General features: G+C 51.2%; 2 protein-coding genes across 2 annotated transcripts in view; both read left to right on the top strand.

The window, feature by feature from the left end:
- Window positions 1-7,809, top strand: part of LOC134474987 (uncharacterized) — a 42,651-nt gene extending 34,842 nt beyond the window's left edge. Inside the window, exon 2 of the mRNA XM_063244175.1 lies at window positions 7,049-7,809. The gene's annotated coding sequence lies outside the window, so the exon portion shown is untranslated. The remainder of the gene's footprint in view (window positions 1-7,048) is intronic.
- The window catches only part of Abl1 (ABL proto-oncogene 1, non-receptor tyrosine kinase), a 136,218-nt gene that overhangs the window by 34,059 nt on the left and 85,128 nt on the right, over window positions 1-17,031 (top strand). The gene's annotated exons all lie outside the window — the stretch shown is intronic.

Genomic DNA, 17,031 nt, shown 5'->3' with positions numbered 1-17,031 from the left:
TGGGAAGGAAGCTGTCATTTCAGAGGCTACAAGTGCAATTAGCAACCCTTTTCTTTCCTTCTCTTCTGTTTCTTTCTTCTCTGGTACTGAGGCTTGAACCCAGAGCTCAGTACCAAAGCCGCTCAAGTCACAGCCCTAGCCCTTTCAAAAACTTCTCTTTTGAGACAAGGCCTGGTTAAGTTGCCAAGATTGGCCTTGAACTTGCAACCTTCCTGCTTCAGAATCGCAGGTGTGTGTGCTGCCACACCTGGGCCTTTCCTTTCTGACCAGAGTTGCCCACTTTCTGAATCTGTTCCCTTGGCAAGGTCGAATTTTATGGCTAAATATGAACAGCACAGTTTCCCTGGGCTTCCCAGGTCTTCCTAAAATTACAGGTAGATTCTGTACACCCACGTTCTTGGGTTTTCGTCTTGGGACTCATTTTTTGGCCAGGAGAGGGGCACTGTCTGTAGCAAAGGGAGACCTAGGACCCCCTGGGTGCTGTCCTGCCGCTCCCTGCAGAGATCCCACGGAGACCCCATGTGTGGACACCCTCTCTTCACTGACAGACGCTCTTGTGTTTTGTTGGAATCTTCTTTGTGGCTCATTTCCTTAGGATAAATTTCTAGCAGCAGAATCCCTGCACCAAAGGAACAGGAATTTCACAGGCTTTGGATCCACGTGGCCACCTCCCTCTGACTCCAGGCTGTCGGGATGCCATCAATGTGCCGGGTGTGAACAGTGACAAGTTCCTACTCTCCTCTGGCAGCCCCCGTGTGTCTAGCCTGCCCCAAGCCCGCAGTCTGCTGTCCTCACACCAGAGCTTTACTACTTTCAAAGACGGGGTTTCTGAAAGCGCCGGTGAATACTGTGGCATTGCTGCCTGGCGTCTTCCAGACGAACCGCTGGCCTGTGGGGTGCGATCAGGAGCACGCTCGCCAGAGGAATGGGGCAGGACACAGTCAGAGAGCAGGGCGTTTGGTGTCCCTCTGAGTGCTCCCCCGACAAGAGAAGGATGGAGCAGAGAAAGGGGCAGATTCATCAGACTGTTTGGCACAGAGGCGCCCGAGTGGGTGCGGGGCGTCGCCCACGCGCACTTTCCCAGGAGCTTCCGGTGGCGAGGACTGGGCGGGATGCCCCGGCGCCTGCGAAGAATGCGGCCGTGGCCTTCCGCGCTGCATACCAGGCACTCTTGCGTGCCTGCCAGCGTGGTGGCGGTGGCGCTCCACAGTCCCACCCACATGACGGCAGCGTGGCCCGAGTCTGGGTGCAGGATGCACACCTCCCTTGGCTGGGGTGAGGAAGGATGAGTGGGTCGGTGCGGAGAGAGTGGCCAACGTGCAACAGTAGCCCGAGCCACCAGCGGCTGCAACAGGAAGCAGGCTGGGAGGCATCGAGGGCAGCTGGCCGTGGCCACAAGACCACAAGGAGATGCAGTGGGGCGGGGGTGTGCGGGCTGTGCCCGTCCGCTGGTGGCTCTCACCAGCCCTGCTTGGCATATCCTGCTCCTGCTGTTTGTGGTGGCCAGGGCCCAGAAAGAGCGACAGCCTTTGGCCAGGGCATCCCAGAGGCCTACCAGGCCCTCTGGCCACCACGTGTGCAGCGACCAGAGCTCTGCCCACCCTGCAGCGTGATGGTACTGCTCTGGCCCAGCCCTGTCTCCCTCGGCCCTGTTGCCACCTGGGTCCGCTCACCTGCCACCACAGAAACCCCTGGCTACAGACCACTTGATCCCCGCTCTGGGGAGGGACCCTCATTGCCTCCCAACACCCCCTACACACACCACTACCACCATGGGTGGCTGCACCCGGCTTCCGGGCCTCAACCAGCTGTCCCATCTGAGCTTCCTTACAAGCCTGGCAACGCCTACGCAGTGCTCTGCCCCGCGTCGCCCTTCGCTCCTGTGCTTTCGGTTCCACGCATGCGCGCGTGGCAGCCCCCATGCTCACAGGTGTGGGTACCCCAGCAGCTTTAGCTGTCACCCCTCACCTGTACAGTGTCACCACAGCACCGCCACTTTACCATTGGGCTCTTTAGGTCACTGAGCTGGGGTCCCTTTCCTTGAAGGACACAGTGGCCTCAGAGTGCCCCGGGGAATCTGACTTCGTGTTCCGCGCCAGGGTTGAGTTCCAGGGGAGCTGCAGGCAGGGTGAGGAAGAAGCGCATCTGGGTCCTCCGACCAGCCACAGCTTGGCTCTCTAAAACCCGTGCACACACACCCGCACGTATACCTGTATTGGAGCAGTGAGAGTTCCGCATGGAAGGCATTAAAATATACCCCAGACGTGTCCAGGAGGGTTGCCAGCGTTCAGAATAAGGGGAACGCGCTCCTCGAACAAGTGATTTGGTTTAATTGACGTGTAGATTGCATAGAAATAAAAATTGAAGCCAAATGTAATGGCACACATCTATAACCCTAGCGCTCTGGGAAACTGAGGCAAGAGGGCCTCAAGCCTGGGCAGTTTAGCGACTAGTAAGACCTTGTCTCAAAATCAAGATTCAAAAAGGCCTGGGGATGTGGCTTAGTGAGAAGGCACTGGGTCCAATCCCCAGGAACCACAAGCAAGAACAACAAAAATACTTGATGGACTCTTGGGGTCCTCCTGCCTCAGCCTCCTAGCATTTAAAGTTTTTTAAATCTTCAGGCTTAACCAATCTTTTTTTCTTCTGGGGGACCATGAGTTTGTTTCTGGTAGGACATAGCAAGATCCTGTCTCTTAGGATGTGGGGAGGGAAGCTGGGCGTGGTGGTGCATGCCCAGGGTCTCAGCATTTGGGAAGGCTGAGAGAGGAGGATCAGTGGTCAGTGGCCTTGGGTGCTTTAGCCAGACCCTGTCTCAAAAGGCAAGATTTGAGCATAGTACTAGAGTGTCCCTGGCTCAGTCTTTAGTGCTTTAAAACAAAAAACTTGCAATAGTCTTTTTAACTAGGAAATTTCACCCCCTACAACCCAAACTGCACTTTGACTGGGCATGGTAGCCCACATCTGTAGTCCTAGTACTCTGGGAGGCTGAGACAGAAGAACTGCAAGTTTGAGCTCTGCCCAGATGACTTGCAAGACCCTGTCACAGAATAAACAAAAGGTACAGCAGAGGTAGATGTAGCTTAGTGTGAAAGTCAGTTCTCCAAGGGAGAGAGTGTAAAAAAAAAAAAACCCTGCCCTGGTGCCCCCCAAGCCTGGCATCAGCCCCAGCGCACGCTGGGCCATGGGGCCCTTGCAGGAGCAGCCAGGGGCAAACTGGAAAGTGAGTGACCGCTGTGGCTCGGCAGTGGGCCTCGTTGGTGCTTGAGCCACTGCAGGGCCCTCTCGGCCATGAATCAGCACCCTGGGAAAGCGCACTGTCAGCCTGGGGAAACATACACTTTGGCTAATGGGGAGCGGCCCGGACCATGTGACCCTCAGTCACACTGGCAGAGACAGTGGTGAGTGAAATGTGCAGTGGAGAGTGGAAAGCCAGCTCCAGGCCCTGCCAGGCTCCTCAGTGCCCCAGCATGGCCGGAGTCAGGCCAGGGCCACTGCGCATGGAATGGGCCACCACCTGGGGGCCAGGGCCACCTTGCACTGTTTCACACACATCGGGAGCAGTGCAGAAGGAGGCAGTCAGCAGCCCTCAGCACACAGAGCAGTGGGTCACGTCCCTCCTGGAAGCTGGTTAGAAAGCTAGCAGGGGCAAGGTCCACCTAGAGCAGGTCAGGGACAGAGAAAAGCTGCCTGGCAGGTTGTTGTTTAACTTTTATGGATTGTAACTTCTTCACTTCCGAAAGCAAAACCAAGCTGGGGATTTAGCTCAGCGGCATAAGCGCCTGCCTTGCAAGCAGGCAGTCGTGAGTTCGATCCCCGGTACCGACAAAAAAAAAAAAAAAAAAAAAAAAAAACCAAGCTTTCACTGGGAGAGTCTGCTGCAGCCCTGGTCTTCTGTTGTACTGTAATTGACTTTTGTAGTCAGGTTTATGGAGGTGTAATTCACCGGACAGTAAAATTCGGCCTCTTCAGTGTACGTATTTCTGGGGACATTGTTAGTGGTGAGATTGGGACCCCACTCTGAGCATAGGACAGCATCATCACCCCACACTCCCCATAGCGGCGCCTTGGGAGCTCGCTGCCTCTCGAATTGCAGGGTCTCATCCTGGGGGGGATAGGATTGTACCACTCTCCTGTGGCTTTGGGCGTCCCTGCGTTGTCATGAGTGACCCATGAAGCTTCCTGCCTCTAGAGGAGCAGTGCCCCACTGCAGCTTTTCCCCCCAGAAGACTCTTAAGACTAATACAGTCTGTTATTTCAGAGCCCTCGCATAGAAGGAACTGTATGAAACAGCAGTTATTTGGGGGTTTAACTATGAACCTGGAGTCTTCCCCGAGCTGAGCGTTCCCTCAGTACTGCTTTACAGTATATGTTGTGTGTATATATCTGTAGTATATAAATATAAATTGAAAAGCGCAGCTAATCTGTGGTTCATGTAGGAGAGAGGAGCTGCAGGGCAGGGCCAAGGAGCAGGAGAGCAGGGGTGCCACTTGCACCCCACCTTGTCCCAGTGTGAGCCTTGACTCTGTGACTTACTAACAACAGAGAGAAGAGTCCTCTGAATCCTCCCGAAGGGGGCCGACACTGACTGTGTGAGATCCAAACTCTGATGGTTGCTTACTACAGAAGTAATCTGCTGTAAAGCTCTCTGTGAAATATAGTTAGGTCTGTTCACGTTACAGTGTGTGGGCCGGGTAGTGCATTCCCATTTTCAAGTGTAACGTATTCCTTTTATATTAAAAATGTACTAAAAACACTGGCCACATGGTGGCGCTCCTCTAAAAAAACCAAGTGAAATTATTTCTAGGTCAGCGTTGCGTATAAGGCATGGAGTTGATTAGGGGCGGCTGGAGTGCCAGGTTATGTTCTATTCATTCATGCTGTAAGGTTTTTTAAATAGGGAAATAAGGTTTTGTCATTTTATTGGCTTAGTAAGTTATGCAGATGTCAGAATATAGTAACATTTGTTCTTTCTTAGGCACTGTGACGTAGTGCTGTGCATTAACTGATGTTCTGCTTTTTAGCTGTTCCAAGTATCTTTGCTCAGAAATTTGTGTGCTTAACAGAAAAACAAACACATGTGCATAGATATTTCACCACCAAAAGTGGGCATTGGAAGAGAATGCTGCTCTTCTGGGAGGCTGAGACAGGAGGGTGGTAAGTTCAAGCCTAGCCGGGGCAGCCTAGCAACTTAGTAAAAAAGACCCTGTCTGAAAATTTGAAAGAACAGAAAGAAAGGGAGCTGAGGGTATCACTCAGCGTGAAGGCCCTGGATTCAGTCTCCAGGGCTCCCACCATCCACCTCCCCCCCACCCCCACAAAAGCTGTTGCAGGAGAGGAGTGTGAGTGAGGATCTGTTGAACCAGAGCCCCCTGCCTTTCAGGCTTGACGTGGACACTGTCGGCGCTGTGGCTGAACGGGTCTCAGGTGTGCACACCTCTGGGCTGCTCCTGTTTCCCAAAGGATCTCTGTTCCTGCACGAGCTCACCGATTCCCTCACCCTCACAGGGAAGGCATTCTGCTGGTGCTGTGGGCAAGTCAGGGATGGCCCTGATTTTCAGGAGGGGGACGAGGAGATGAAGTACCATGTGTTGGACTCAAAGGCTCAGCACAGTTGAGGTTGCATTAGTGATAAAGGGAGGAGGAGCTATGGTGGGGACGCTGGCATGTCTGCAGCCTCAGCTACTTGGGAACCCGCCCACAAGTCCAGCACTAGCCTGAGTGGCACTGTTCATTCACTCAAAAGTGAATGAACGACAGTGGTTGAGGAAGGGCTGCTTGTCACCCCCTCTCAGCTGGCTGGCTGGGGGACTGGATGCGGGCATCTCTGGATGCCCGAAGAGGTCTGGAGAACGGGAGTGGCATTTGCTGCGCTGCAGACCCAGCCATGAACAGGCAGGCACAGCAAGGGCGCTGAGTCTGGCAGGGGGGTGTGCTGAGCTGGGGCATAGGGTGGGTGGGCTGCACCCTGAGAGACTGCAGTGGGAAGGGAGGCCTGGTGGGTGGGCTTCGGGGAGCTCAGCATTGTCTGTGGACGAATATAAGGGAGCTTTCGCTGCGGTAAGGCAGGTCAACTATCTTGAAAGCCTGCTTGATAAAAACGCTTAGTTACGAGTCCTAAAATATGACAGGTGTTGGGCATTGATCCTAGAGCCTTGCACATGCTGAACAAGCCCTCTGTCACCCACATACATACGCAGCCCTTTTAAATTGCTACTTTGTGACAAGTTCTTGCTCTGTTGCCCAGGCTAGTCTGCCAAGTTTGAAACCTCCTGTCCTAGCCTCTGAGTAGTGGGATGACAGACATTTACCTGGCAACAAGTATCCTTTTAATGAATAGCCGAACTTGCAAGAGAAGTTCCCAGTGCCTAAAAAACAAAGATCAAGGCTGTCATTGTAGCTCAGGGCAGAGCACTTGCCTACTAGCTGCACAGGGCCCGGGGTTTCATCCCCAGCACCACATTAAAAAATACATATATGCTTACTGTCTTAGGTACTTATTATGCATCCCTGAGACAAAATACCTGATGCCCAAAGTTGGGAAAGGAAAAGTTTATTTCTTACAGTTTTTGGAGGTTTCAGTCCATACTCAGTTGGCTCCAAGGCAGGGTGGCAGAGCGGGGCCACACTTCATGGTGGCTGCAAACAGCAAGCAGAAACTGGCAGGAGAGTGAGAGAGAGACACGCCTTTTTCCTGTCATTACATTGTATGCTGCTGTACCCCTAGGTGGGTGTAGCACTGACACCATCAATCCAGGCTCTAGACATGAACCAGTCACAGATGCATAATGCAAACACATAAACCATGACATAAACCATGCCATATACATACATGCTTGTATGCATGCACACAGGAGTTTGGCGTATGTGCTGCCAAAGCAAGCACTGTGCATACAAACAGAAGCAAAGGACCTGTCAGAAAGGGGAGAGACCGGGAGACACTACAGCTGCCTTGCTGCATTTTTTTTTATCTCAATAACCAAGAGGCTCCGCGTAATAATAGTTGTATTGAAATGTAATTGACACATGTCCTCTTTTCTTCCTATAGGGACAGACCCCACTGCCTTGGATATGCTAAGCAAGTGCTCTGTCGCCGAGCTACAGCCCTGAGTGCCCCCATCCCTTTTTCCCATTTCTCTTTTTTCATTGTTGGTTTTTTGGGGGGTTGGCCTTTTTGAGACAAAGTCTCACTATGTGGTTCAGGCTGGCCTTGAGCTCACTATGTAGCCCAGGCTGGTCTCAAACTCACAGGTCTCAAACTCAGGAGGCCTCAGCCTCCTGAGTGCTGGGATCACAGGAGTGTGCCTCTACGCCTAGCTCGAAGCCCGATCCCTTTTTCAAAAATTCATTTTGAAACAGGGCCTCACTAAGTTGTCCAGACTGGCCTCAGCCTAAGTCCTGTGGCCTCAGCCTCACAGGTAGCTGGGATGATGGGAGTGTACCCCTGATTCAGTCTAAACTGTACATACCTAAGTATGCGATTAGATAAATTTTGATGTATGCACGCAAAAGTATTAGAAAACAAAAATCTTTCAGACCCAGGAATGAAAAGAAATCTCCAGGAGAACTTTAAAAGGTGTTATCCAAACTAAACAGCAGTGAACACCAAAGACAAAGCAGATGTAGCAGCCATCAGAAACTGATTAGCTTCCTGGGAGCACATCTTTAAAAACTTCCCTGTACCCCTTTACAGTTCTTCCCTGGCCCATTTTTCTCCAGTTGCAGTCAGCTGCTCGCCACCTTTGATGTTTTCTGTCGCCAAAAGTTAGTTTTCATGTGTGTAGAAAATAAAATCCAACGCAGTGTGTACTCTGTTTGGTGTGATGATTTCAAAGTTTCTGGCCCGCATATCAGCACCTTTGTAATAATTTGTGTATTGGTGAGCATTTAGGTGATCATCTCCCCCGTGGGTTATTACAGACAAAGCTGCCAGCCCTCCCAGCACATCTTTGTGAGGACACACAATCTCTCGTTCCCCGTGGGTATGCTTAGCAGTGGAAGACTTCAGTCCCTCAGTAGGTGTCTGTGAGACGTGGGTTTTAGAAGCGTGGGGGGGAACAGAAGACAGACCCTGGATGCATGGTAACAGCTTATATAAGCTGGGATAATTGAAGGACTGCACCTCAAACAAAATGGAAGGCTAGAAAAATAAGCACATTGGCAGAGTATTAGGGGAGGCTGTGGTCTGACCCAGCCTGTACTTCGAATGGGAGGAAGTGAAAATCTCCCTGGATAATTTTTATTCTCAGCCTGCCTTCTTTTGAACCCTTTTTGAATTCACTCACCTTCTGCAGATTTGGAAATTGCAAGAAGAGAAACTTATCTTACAGAGGTCCTAGCTTGCTAGAGCTCCTGGTTACAGGGGTGAAGTTACTGTGTGTCCTCTTGGACTGGACCTTACCCAGCCTTAGCATGGGGTCCCCACCACGAAGCTTTTCTAGTTGCAAGCACACAAACGAAAATGTTAACACACAAGGAACAAACATTTATATGGAAGAATGAGAAGCAGAAGGTGTTGTTTTAGACAATGAAATGATCAGATTTATAATATAAAATTATAGGTTTAGGGGCTGGGGATTTAGCTCAGCGGCATAAGCTCCTGCCTAGCAAGCAGGCAGTCGTGAGTTCGATCCCTGGTACCGATAAAAACGAAAAAGACAAAAAAAAATTATAGGTGTAAACATTTAAGGCAATAAAATGTGAAATAGTTAACAGTGGACTGAAATCTATGAAGAAAGATAAGTAATTGAAAAACTAAAAACATTAAAAATACAGGTGAAATGGACACATTAGTAGATGGATTAAATGATAGGTTAGATGCAGCTGAAGAGAGACAGCGAATTGAGAGACAGAGATGAAGAAGTTGCACCAAATGTAGCATAGAAAATTGAATGGAAAGACATGAACCGAGGGAAACTCTGAAAACAGACGAAAGATGACAACAAAAAAGTTTTCAAAAAATACTGGAAACCCAGAATCTTTTAGACCTAGGAATGAGAAGAAATCTCAGTAGAATTCTCAGTAGAATCTCAGTAGTCTTGTCCAAATGAGAGAGCAGTGAACCCCAAAGACAAAAAGCAGATTGTAGCAGCCATCAGAACCTGTTACCTTCCAGGAGTAGTGTCGCACTGAAAGGTGAGTTCGCTCCGGCACTAGTAGACACAAGATGTTGGAGCATCAAATTAAAAATGCTCACAGTTTGGCCAACCTGAATTTTAAACTCAGATAAGGTACAATTTAGTAATGAGGGCATAATCACCTGTAATACCAGCACTTGGAAGGCTGAGGCAGGAAGAATACCAACCTTGAATACATAGTGAGACACTGTCTTTAAAAAAAAAAAAGGCATTTTCAGATGAACAGAAACTCAGTTTTTCCCCCTAAAAGCCCTTTGCAAAGGAACTTTTATACCATTAAAAAGAGAAAACAACCCCAAAAGGAAGGGTGCCTACAATGCAAGAAGGGATGGTGGGGAACATGTGGAACAAATAGAGAATCAGCCGCTGTGCAGCAGCGGCTTGGGGTGGTGAAACTGGCTCTCCCAGGGAGGGCTCGGCCCCGACAGGCCTGGGCACATGGGTCGCATGGTCCTGGCAGCCTTCTCCCATGGGTCCTCTGTGGACTCCCCAAAGAGAGAATGTCAGGTTACCCACAGTGGGGAGTGGACGTGCTTGCCGGTGTCCTGGGTCTCAGGAGTGGCCTGTGTGGGGCAGGTGGCATGAGGGAGCCTGGGAGGGGGTCACAGGGAAAGTGCACATGGGTACAGCAGCATGGTCTGTACAGCAGGGAGAGTAATCCACTGGTGATGGTGTGTGAACATTTAAAAGATAGCACATACGCAGTAACATTCTGGAAATTAATGTCTGTTATGAGGAAGTAAAGAGAAAAACCACAACGGGCTCGTTCCTTGATAATTTTGTGTTGGATTTGCCTTTTTTTTTCTGGGTTTTGGGTGTTTTCTTTGATCATTTTCCATTTATTTAAATTTTTTTAATCTTAGAAGTCATCAGTTTTGTGTGTTTGTTTTTGTTTCTTATTAGCAAAGCTCTTTCTTAGCTTTAGACTACTTTTCAAAGCACTGGGCTCTGGATTTCTGGGCGTGTAACCTTTATGGAGCTCCCTTTCGGCACAAATTAGGGAAGAATCATGCTCGCCTTCTATGTTTGATTCTCTCCAGCTTCCTGGGTTTTCTGTTTCCTCCAGCGTCAGTCGGTCTATGTACCAGTCCCTTGTGAACAGGATGGGGGCAGGTGACAGGGAGCCCTGTGTGTGGGTGGCATTGGATTCATGAGCAGAGCTTTGCCTTGGGACACCAGTGTCTTCAATGGGACCTTCCGGATTGGCCTGAAATGTCTTAGGGACAGTCCCTGCAGTTGGGTCCAGGTGTCGAGTGGTGAGGCAGGTGTGTATTTGGTTGTCTGCTTCATGTACAGATGCTCGATCCCCAGTTTTCATCCCCACCCCATTCTTTACCCACTTCTGTCTTCATGCGTGGGGTTCCTCTGGGTGTGGCCCCCTCTGTCTGCTGTTCCAAGACACTTCACTTGTGACTGCCCCTGTATCCCTCAGCCAGCTATGCCCATGCGTCTACCCCCAGTCTGGCAATTTGTGGAAGCTTCTTCTGCAGCAGCCACCACTACCTGCTCCCCTGCTTTTCGTTGCTCCCTTTTATGGGCTTTTCCTGCAATAGCAAGGGCCACAGGCAGGAGGCACTGTGCCTTTGAGCTCAGTCCATCTCCTGGACCCAGAATCCCAGTGCCATTGTTTCTGTTCCTTGAGCTTGTGGATTGCAGCGGAGAGAAAATGCCAGCCATGGAGCCATGTGTGTGGTGACCTCTGCAGCAGCCACGGTGAATCTTTCGGAGACAGGCGCCCAGGCTGCGGCCCAAACCCACTTATTTATTGCATGGGGCCAGCACTGCAGCAAACCCGAGCACTGAATCTTGATTTAGAAAAAACAACTCCTGCACACATTGAGGTCTTTTTTCGTTTTTCTTTAAAAAATGAAACAAAACAATATGCATACCATAGGTTCCCCACCAGCACTCTAGAGCATTCCAGAGCTTGGAATTGTTAGAAAGTCTCTTACATTTTGCAAATTTTATTGTTTTATCCTTGAAAATTAACATTTGTGATGAATAGAGGAGAAATACTTTCTAGGTAAATGAGAATTGCAATTGATATTTAAATATTATCAGGTATTGCTGGACAGCAAGCCTAAAATCCCGGCACTCAGGTGGCCAAGGCAGGAGGATCCCAGTGAATTCAAAGCCAGATAAATAAATATTATGAGACACTGATAAACCTGACTTTGTGAAGACAGTAAAAATCCTATCCTGGAACCTGTTTCTAATCACTGGTTCACAAAACAGTCCCCTGCATGAGATGAGGAGGGCACTCAGCCCAGGCAGCTGCCAGGTGACTGGAAGCCAGGGACCCCATGGAGACATTCACTGCCTGCTCAGATAACTCAGGCGATTGTTATGGTAACAGATCACAGTAGTAGGTGGGAGAAAGGGGTCCTGGAAGCAGTGGCACATTTTGAGGACAGTTGTCTCCTGGCTGCAGAGCGGTGAAAATCCCACCCTCCTCCACATCCTCTGCCCTCAGACATCCCAGACCTGAGGGCCCCCCTGCAGCCCAGTGGCTTCCTCATGCGGTGTGGTGTCACCTCCAGAACCAACTCTGGAAAGCCTCTCGACGCCTTCGGGACCCTGGGTCCCACTGTGGGACCTGGAGGTCCTCACTCCACGTGGCCTTTCCCCTCGTGGACGGCGCTGCCTTTGGAGGGACACTGACTGGCAGCAGAGCACTTGGGAATTAATGGCCCTGAGCAGCCTGGCACTGGGGCAGGCGCCCGGCAAGAGTCACCTTAGCTTCTTGTACTGGGGATGCTTTCGGGAGGCTGAGGACCCAACAGGCTCCTGGGGAGGGGCATCCACTTGGGATGGGAACTGTAGGCAGTGCCAGCCTTTAAGCGGAGGCCCAGGGTCCTATGACCCCCAGGGCTCCGTTGTGGTCACAGAGCCACCATGTGCTGGCACCCCCGATGCCTCTTGCAGGCCACGTGTCCTCAGGAGGCCACTGTGTCAGCCCCATGTAAATTCGAGCAACTTAGGATGTGGCAGGCACACCTGGTATCTGAGTGGCCTTCGCTGTTTGCTTGCCCAGTGTGGAAGGAAGCAGTACCAGCTTTCGGGAGCATGGGGAACCTGGGTACTGGGGTTACCAGGCTACAGGCCACTCTGTGGGGCTGTCTCTGACCCCCACGTGGTGCCTCTTAGGGCTGTGGTTTCAGGGTTCACCTCTTCTCCAACCTTGCACATGCTGTTCGGAGGTGGATCCCTGTCCCTGCCTCTCTCCTCGCCTTCTCTCCTCCTCCTCCTCCTCCTCCTCCTCCTCCTCCTGGCTATTGGGAGCTCTATTTAGGTAAGAAACATTTTCAGGAGGGAGCCATCAGCCGAGTGTCTTGTTCCCATTCTTTTCTTACATGACTAAGTAAGTGCCAGAAAGCGGACTGGCCTTTGAGCAGGCAGTAAGGTGGGCATGAAAGTCTTTTGGTTTCTGAGACAGCCTCCCTGTGTGCAGTTTAGACAGTTCTTGGACTCACTATACAGCCCATCTTAGCCTCTAACTCACAGCAGTCCTCCTGCCTCAGCCTCCTACTGCTGGAATTACTGATATGAGCCACCACGCTTGGCTGAGACGAGGTCTTAAAGAGAATGACCAAGTTATGAAAAAAAATTTTTTTAAATGGTCTGTTTTCCTCACTGTGAAGGATGATGAGACCCTGACAAAATGAGGGCAGGAGAAGACCCCTCCTTCTCCTGCCTCCTGGCCCTGCTGGTCCTGCTGGCTCCGGAGCCAACCTTCGCCTGAATGGGTTCCATCTGTTTTGAAGTTGTGCAGGGAGCCTCACTTGCGTCACTGAAGATGACGTGAGTCAGCACAGTCCCCAGGGAACAGCCGTGGCCTTAAACAGAAACCGGATAAAAAATGGCGATGGCTTTAGAGACAGAGCACCTTCCTCTGGCTGCTACCTGTGCTGAGCCTAAGTTGGGCTCACAGGACACGTCCCAGCGGACCCCAGGCCCACGTGGAAGGAGCTTTTGAACCTTCGGGTTTCCCATTTAAGCAGGCCAGCTAGCTGGTTGCAGGGTCGGGGCTCGCCCAACATGGACAGCGCTCCTTCATCCCTCCCTGGAACATGAGCTCCTCACTGCCCTGGACCTGGGGGGCTGTCCACATGGTTTCCCTGGGGCGCGTTGGCCCCTCAGTCATATTGACATGCTCTTGGGTCGTCTGGTGGAGAGCTGCCAGGGTAGAAACTTTCCATCTAATTTTAACCTTTGACAGTGTTTATATATACTGTTTCAGCCTGAATTTCAAATTGGTGTCTTTTAATAGAACTACAGATAGCATCTTACTATAACAAACACCAAGAGGATTATCCAGATTCCTACTTGAAAATGTCTTTTCTGTTAGCAGATTTGCCAGCTGCATGATTGTCTATTAGTGCGTTCTAAGAGCATATTATTTTTGTTTTATTTTGCGATGAAAGAATTCCCAGTGGTATTCTCCAACCACTTACCCGTCTGAGTCCGTCTCGTCTTTTTCTCTAACCTCCCAGGCAGTGTTCCTGCTAGGCAGGAAGTAAAAGAAGAGGAGGTGGGCCTACAGGGTGACATGGCTCCAAGGTGACCTGTGTGAGGAGCGCTGAGTGCGTCCATGCTGAGTGCTCACAGGCACCTGTGTGTGTGTCGGGAGAAAGCCTAATAGCCACTACCTTCCTTCACTGTCCAGCAGTATCCCACCTTGATAAATGCTGGCCGTGACTGTTTGATGGGTTTCATGGCCAAGAATGGATCCTAAGTCTCTTTGAAGAGACTGCTAGTGGACAAGCTCACTGCCAGGGACTTCCCTTCCACCACACCACCCAGGAGTTGGCTGTCCACTCGGGATAGCCAAGGACAGACACGCTGTCTTACACCACCACAGCACCAAGCCACCCTCAGGAGTAGCGTCTGGGAGGGGCGTGGCTCAGGGGTAGACATGCTTATACCGCCCCAGGAGCCCCTGGCCCTGTCCTCAGCACCAGGGAAAGATCGTTTTATACGGGTGCTGAACAGAATGCCATGCTTTCATGGGTTCTTTATGTTTAAGAATTAACGATTCTTTAAGTTAATATTTCGATTGGATGACATAATATTCTACACATGTACAAGTTTGTTCTTTTTTCCTCTTTTTATCAATTGGGCTTGAACTTGGGGTCTTTCTGCCTCTGCCTCCAGAGTGATTAGATTACAGCCATGGACCACCACTCCTGGCTCATTATAAATTTATATGCCACCAACTACCCAGCTGTGCAGAGAAATTATAGCATAAAACCCTCTACCCTGTCTTTCCCTATCTTGCCATCTCATAGAGAAGCCAGAGGGGTGATGTGTCATGTTTGATATAAAGTGTCCCCGAAAGGCTCGTGTGGCAGAGGGGGGACATTTGGGAGGTGACTGGGTGGTGGGGATGCTGTGCACATCAGTGGGTTCATCGCTGATGAGTTCGCAGCTGAGTGTGCTGTGAGGAGATGGGGCTTGACTGAAGAGGCGGTGACCTCAGGCTCAGGCTTGACCTCCAAGGGTGTCACCTTGGCCCTTTTTCCTCCTTTTCTCTGGCCCTTTTCCTGTGCTCCTAGTCTTCCTGGCAGCCAGGGTGGGAGCAGCTGTCTTGGCCCCACCCTTTCACCAGCCCATTTCTGTCGTGGCGCTGCTCAGCATGGACTAGACCCTCTGAAACCATAAGCCTGTAAACCTTTGCTCTCTTAGAGTTCATATACCAGGAACTTTTTCCCAGCAACTAAGCAATGAAAAACGCAAGGTGTTTGAGCTAGCCAGTCAGCTGATGTCCCCTGAGGAGTGGCTGGTGACTCTGCACTCTTCTTTTGTCTCCATCCTCCCAGGGGATCTGTCCTTTTTTGCCCTTGCTGCATTTATTCTCAGGCAGATGTCAGAATTATAACTTGATCTTTGGGGTTTCTTTCTGGCTGCACAGAATGAGTTAAAATTCATACTTGCCCCACCACACCCTGCTGCGGCATCACTACTGCTCTGTAACCGTGCTGCCTGTGTGGGTGAGGATGGGCGGTGACATCCATCAGGCTGCTGCCCTCCGACCTCTCCATTAGGAAGTTGGCCTGGAGCACACTGCCTTCCCCAACTCTATCTCTCAGCTCTGCCTCCACCCGAATGGGCCAGGTGTCAATCCATCACCTCCCCTTTCCACAGCCATCCTTGGCCAAGTTCTCTGCCAGGGGAACTGGACTTTGTAAACGTTTGTCCTTCCCCAGCTGACCTAGTGTTGGGCTTTGCTCCCTTGCAAGAGGGAGGCTCCTTTCCAGTGTCTGATACACTGGTTTCTAGTGCAGTGCAATTCCAGCAACTGAGGTGCAGATTGCGTGGTCCCTTGCATACAGCCCCGCGGGTGGGGCCGTGCACAGCTTCAGCCAGAGCACACCTTCCATGCAGGCAGGCCCTCACCTGGGGCGGCTCTGAGTCCTGGTGCCTGGGGCCAGTGGCCTGCCCACCCCCAGCTGTGTGCTCTGCTTTCTGAGGGGAGGGGGGCTCCCCTGAGTTCTTAGCTCCTTCCCTATCTGTTCCCCGTTCTCAGGTTAGAGCTCACTACTTCTGGACTCCTGGAGCCCTCTGCTTTCTCTCATTGGTCGTGCGCAGTTTCATTTTGAGAGGCAAATGTGGGATGACATGGAGGAGCTGATGCCACGGAGCACTTTTCATTACTGACACATCCAAGAGGAAGTCACAATGTGAACCCAGACGGGAGCACAAGGCTTGGTCAGGAGAGGGGTGAGTCCTGGGGCACAGCCCGGGCCGGAGCCTGGCGTGACTGTGTTCCCACAGGTACCTCGGGGCAGCCTGGCAGTATGAGTCCTGCTGGGCTGGCCTTGGAGAAACGCTGGCTTTCTGTGTGCGTCAGGAGAGGTGGTGGCCCAGGGTTGGACTCTGGATCGTAGCTGTTGGTCCAGACCTGTGACTAATGGATCCTGAGTAGACACATGGAGGATCTAGGGAAACAGAGTTAAACCGCTCTGCTGAGGGCTGGGGGGAGCTCCGAGCTAACGCACTCGCCTGGCATGTGTGAGGCCCTGGGTTCCATCCGCAGCGCTGTAAAACCACAACAAAAGCAAAACCACTTTGTGTTAGCTAATGGTTCCTTGTGTCAAGTCTTCCTGTTGAAATGACTGGTGTGGTTTCTGTCTCCTGGCTGGGCCCAGACTGGTCACCATCTGTTCCCTGGATCTGGGGGAGAGGAAGTGATGACACTGGAGGTGGACCCTGTGCACCTCCTCCTCCTCCTCCCCCTCCCCTCCTCCCCTCCCCCTTCCTATCCTGCTCCTGCTCTGACATGCGGGCGGGTTGCCTTCCTATGTCTCTGCCTGCACAGATGTCCTCTTGCGTCACTTCCTCCTCTACCCAGGCACAGGAAACGTGTCTGACTGCTGTTGCATCAGAGCATGGAGTTACCGTGACAAGCCAGACCTTGTTGTCGCAGCCTGCCATGCTTAGGGATTAGTCCTTAGCTGTAAAGCTAGTTATTACAGGATGATTGGATCAGTGGAACAAGATGGGTAGGAGACGGGTGAGGAAGTGAGCAGTCAGCGGTAGGACTCTGCTTTTATTTATTTCTTGATATACTTGAGATTCAGTTACGAGGTGTATGCACACTGAGGACTGTCACAGCTTTTCGTTGTATCGGTCCCTTGGCCGTGAGTAATGTCCCTCCTCGTTCTTGGTGATAGTGCTCCTTTGAAGATCTACTTGTCTTGTCGCTGCTTGAGTTCTCCTGTTTTTCCCTAGTACTCAGAACGGGTCCTGGGGCCTTGAGCATGGTGGGCAAGTGCTCTACCACTGGGCTACAGACCCCACAGCTTTTTATTTTTCATTTTGAGACAAGGACTCTCTAAATTACCCGGGCTGGCTTGAACCGATGGTTCTCCTGCTTCAGTCTCCCAGTGAGCTG

The sequence above is a fragment of the Cavia porcellus genome, unplaced genomic scaffold, assembly GCF_034190915.1.
Source record: "Cavia porcellus strain 051 isolate PalLab524CR breed Dunkin Hartley unplaced genomic scaffold, mCavPor4.1 scaffold_49, whole genome shotgun sequence".
Lineage (NCBI taxonomy): Eukaryota > Metazoa > Chordata > Mammalia > Rodentia > Caviidae > Cavia > Cavia porcellus.
This window is presented reverse-complemented; position numbering and strand designations above follow the sequence as displayed.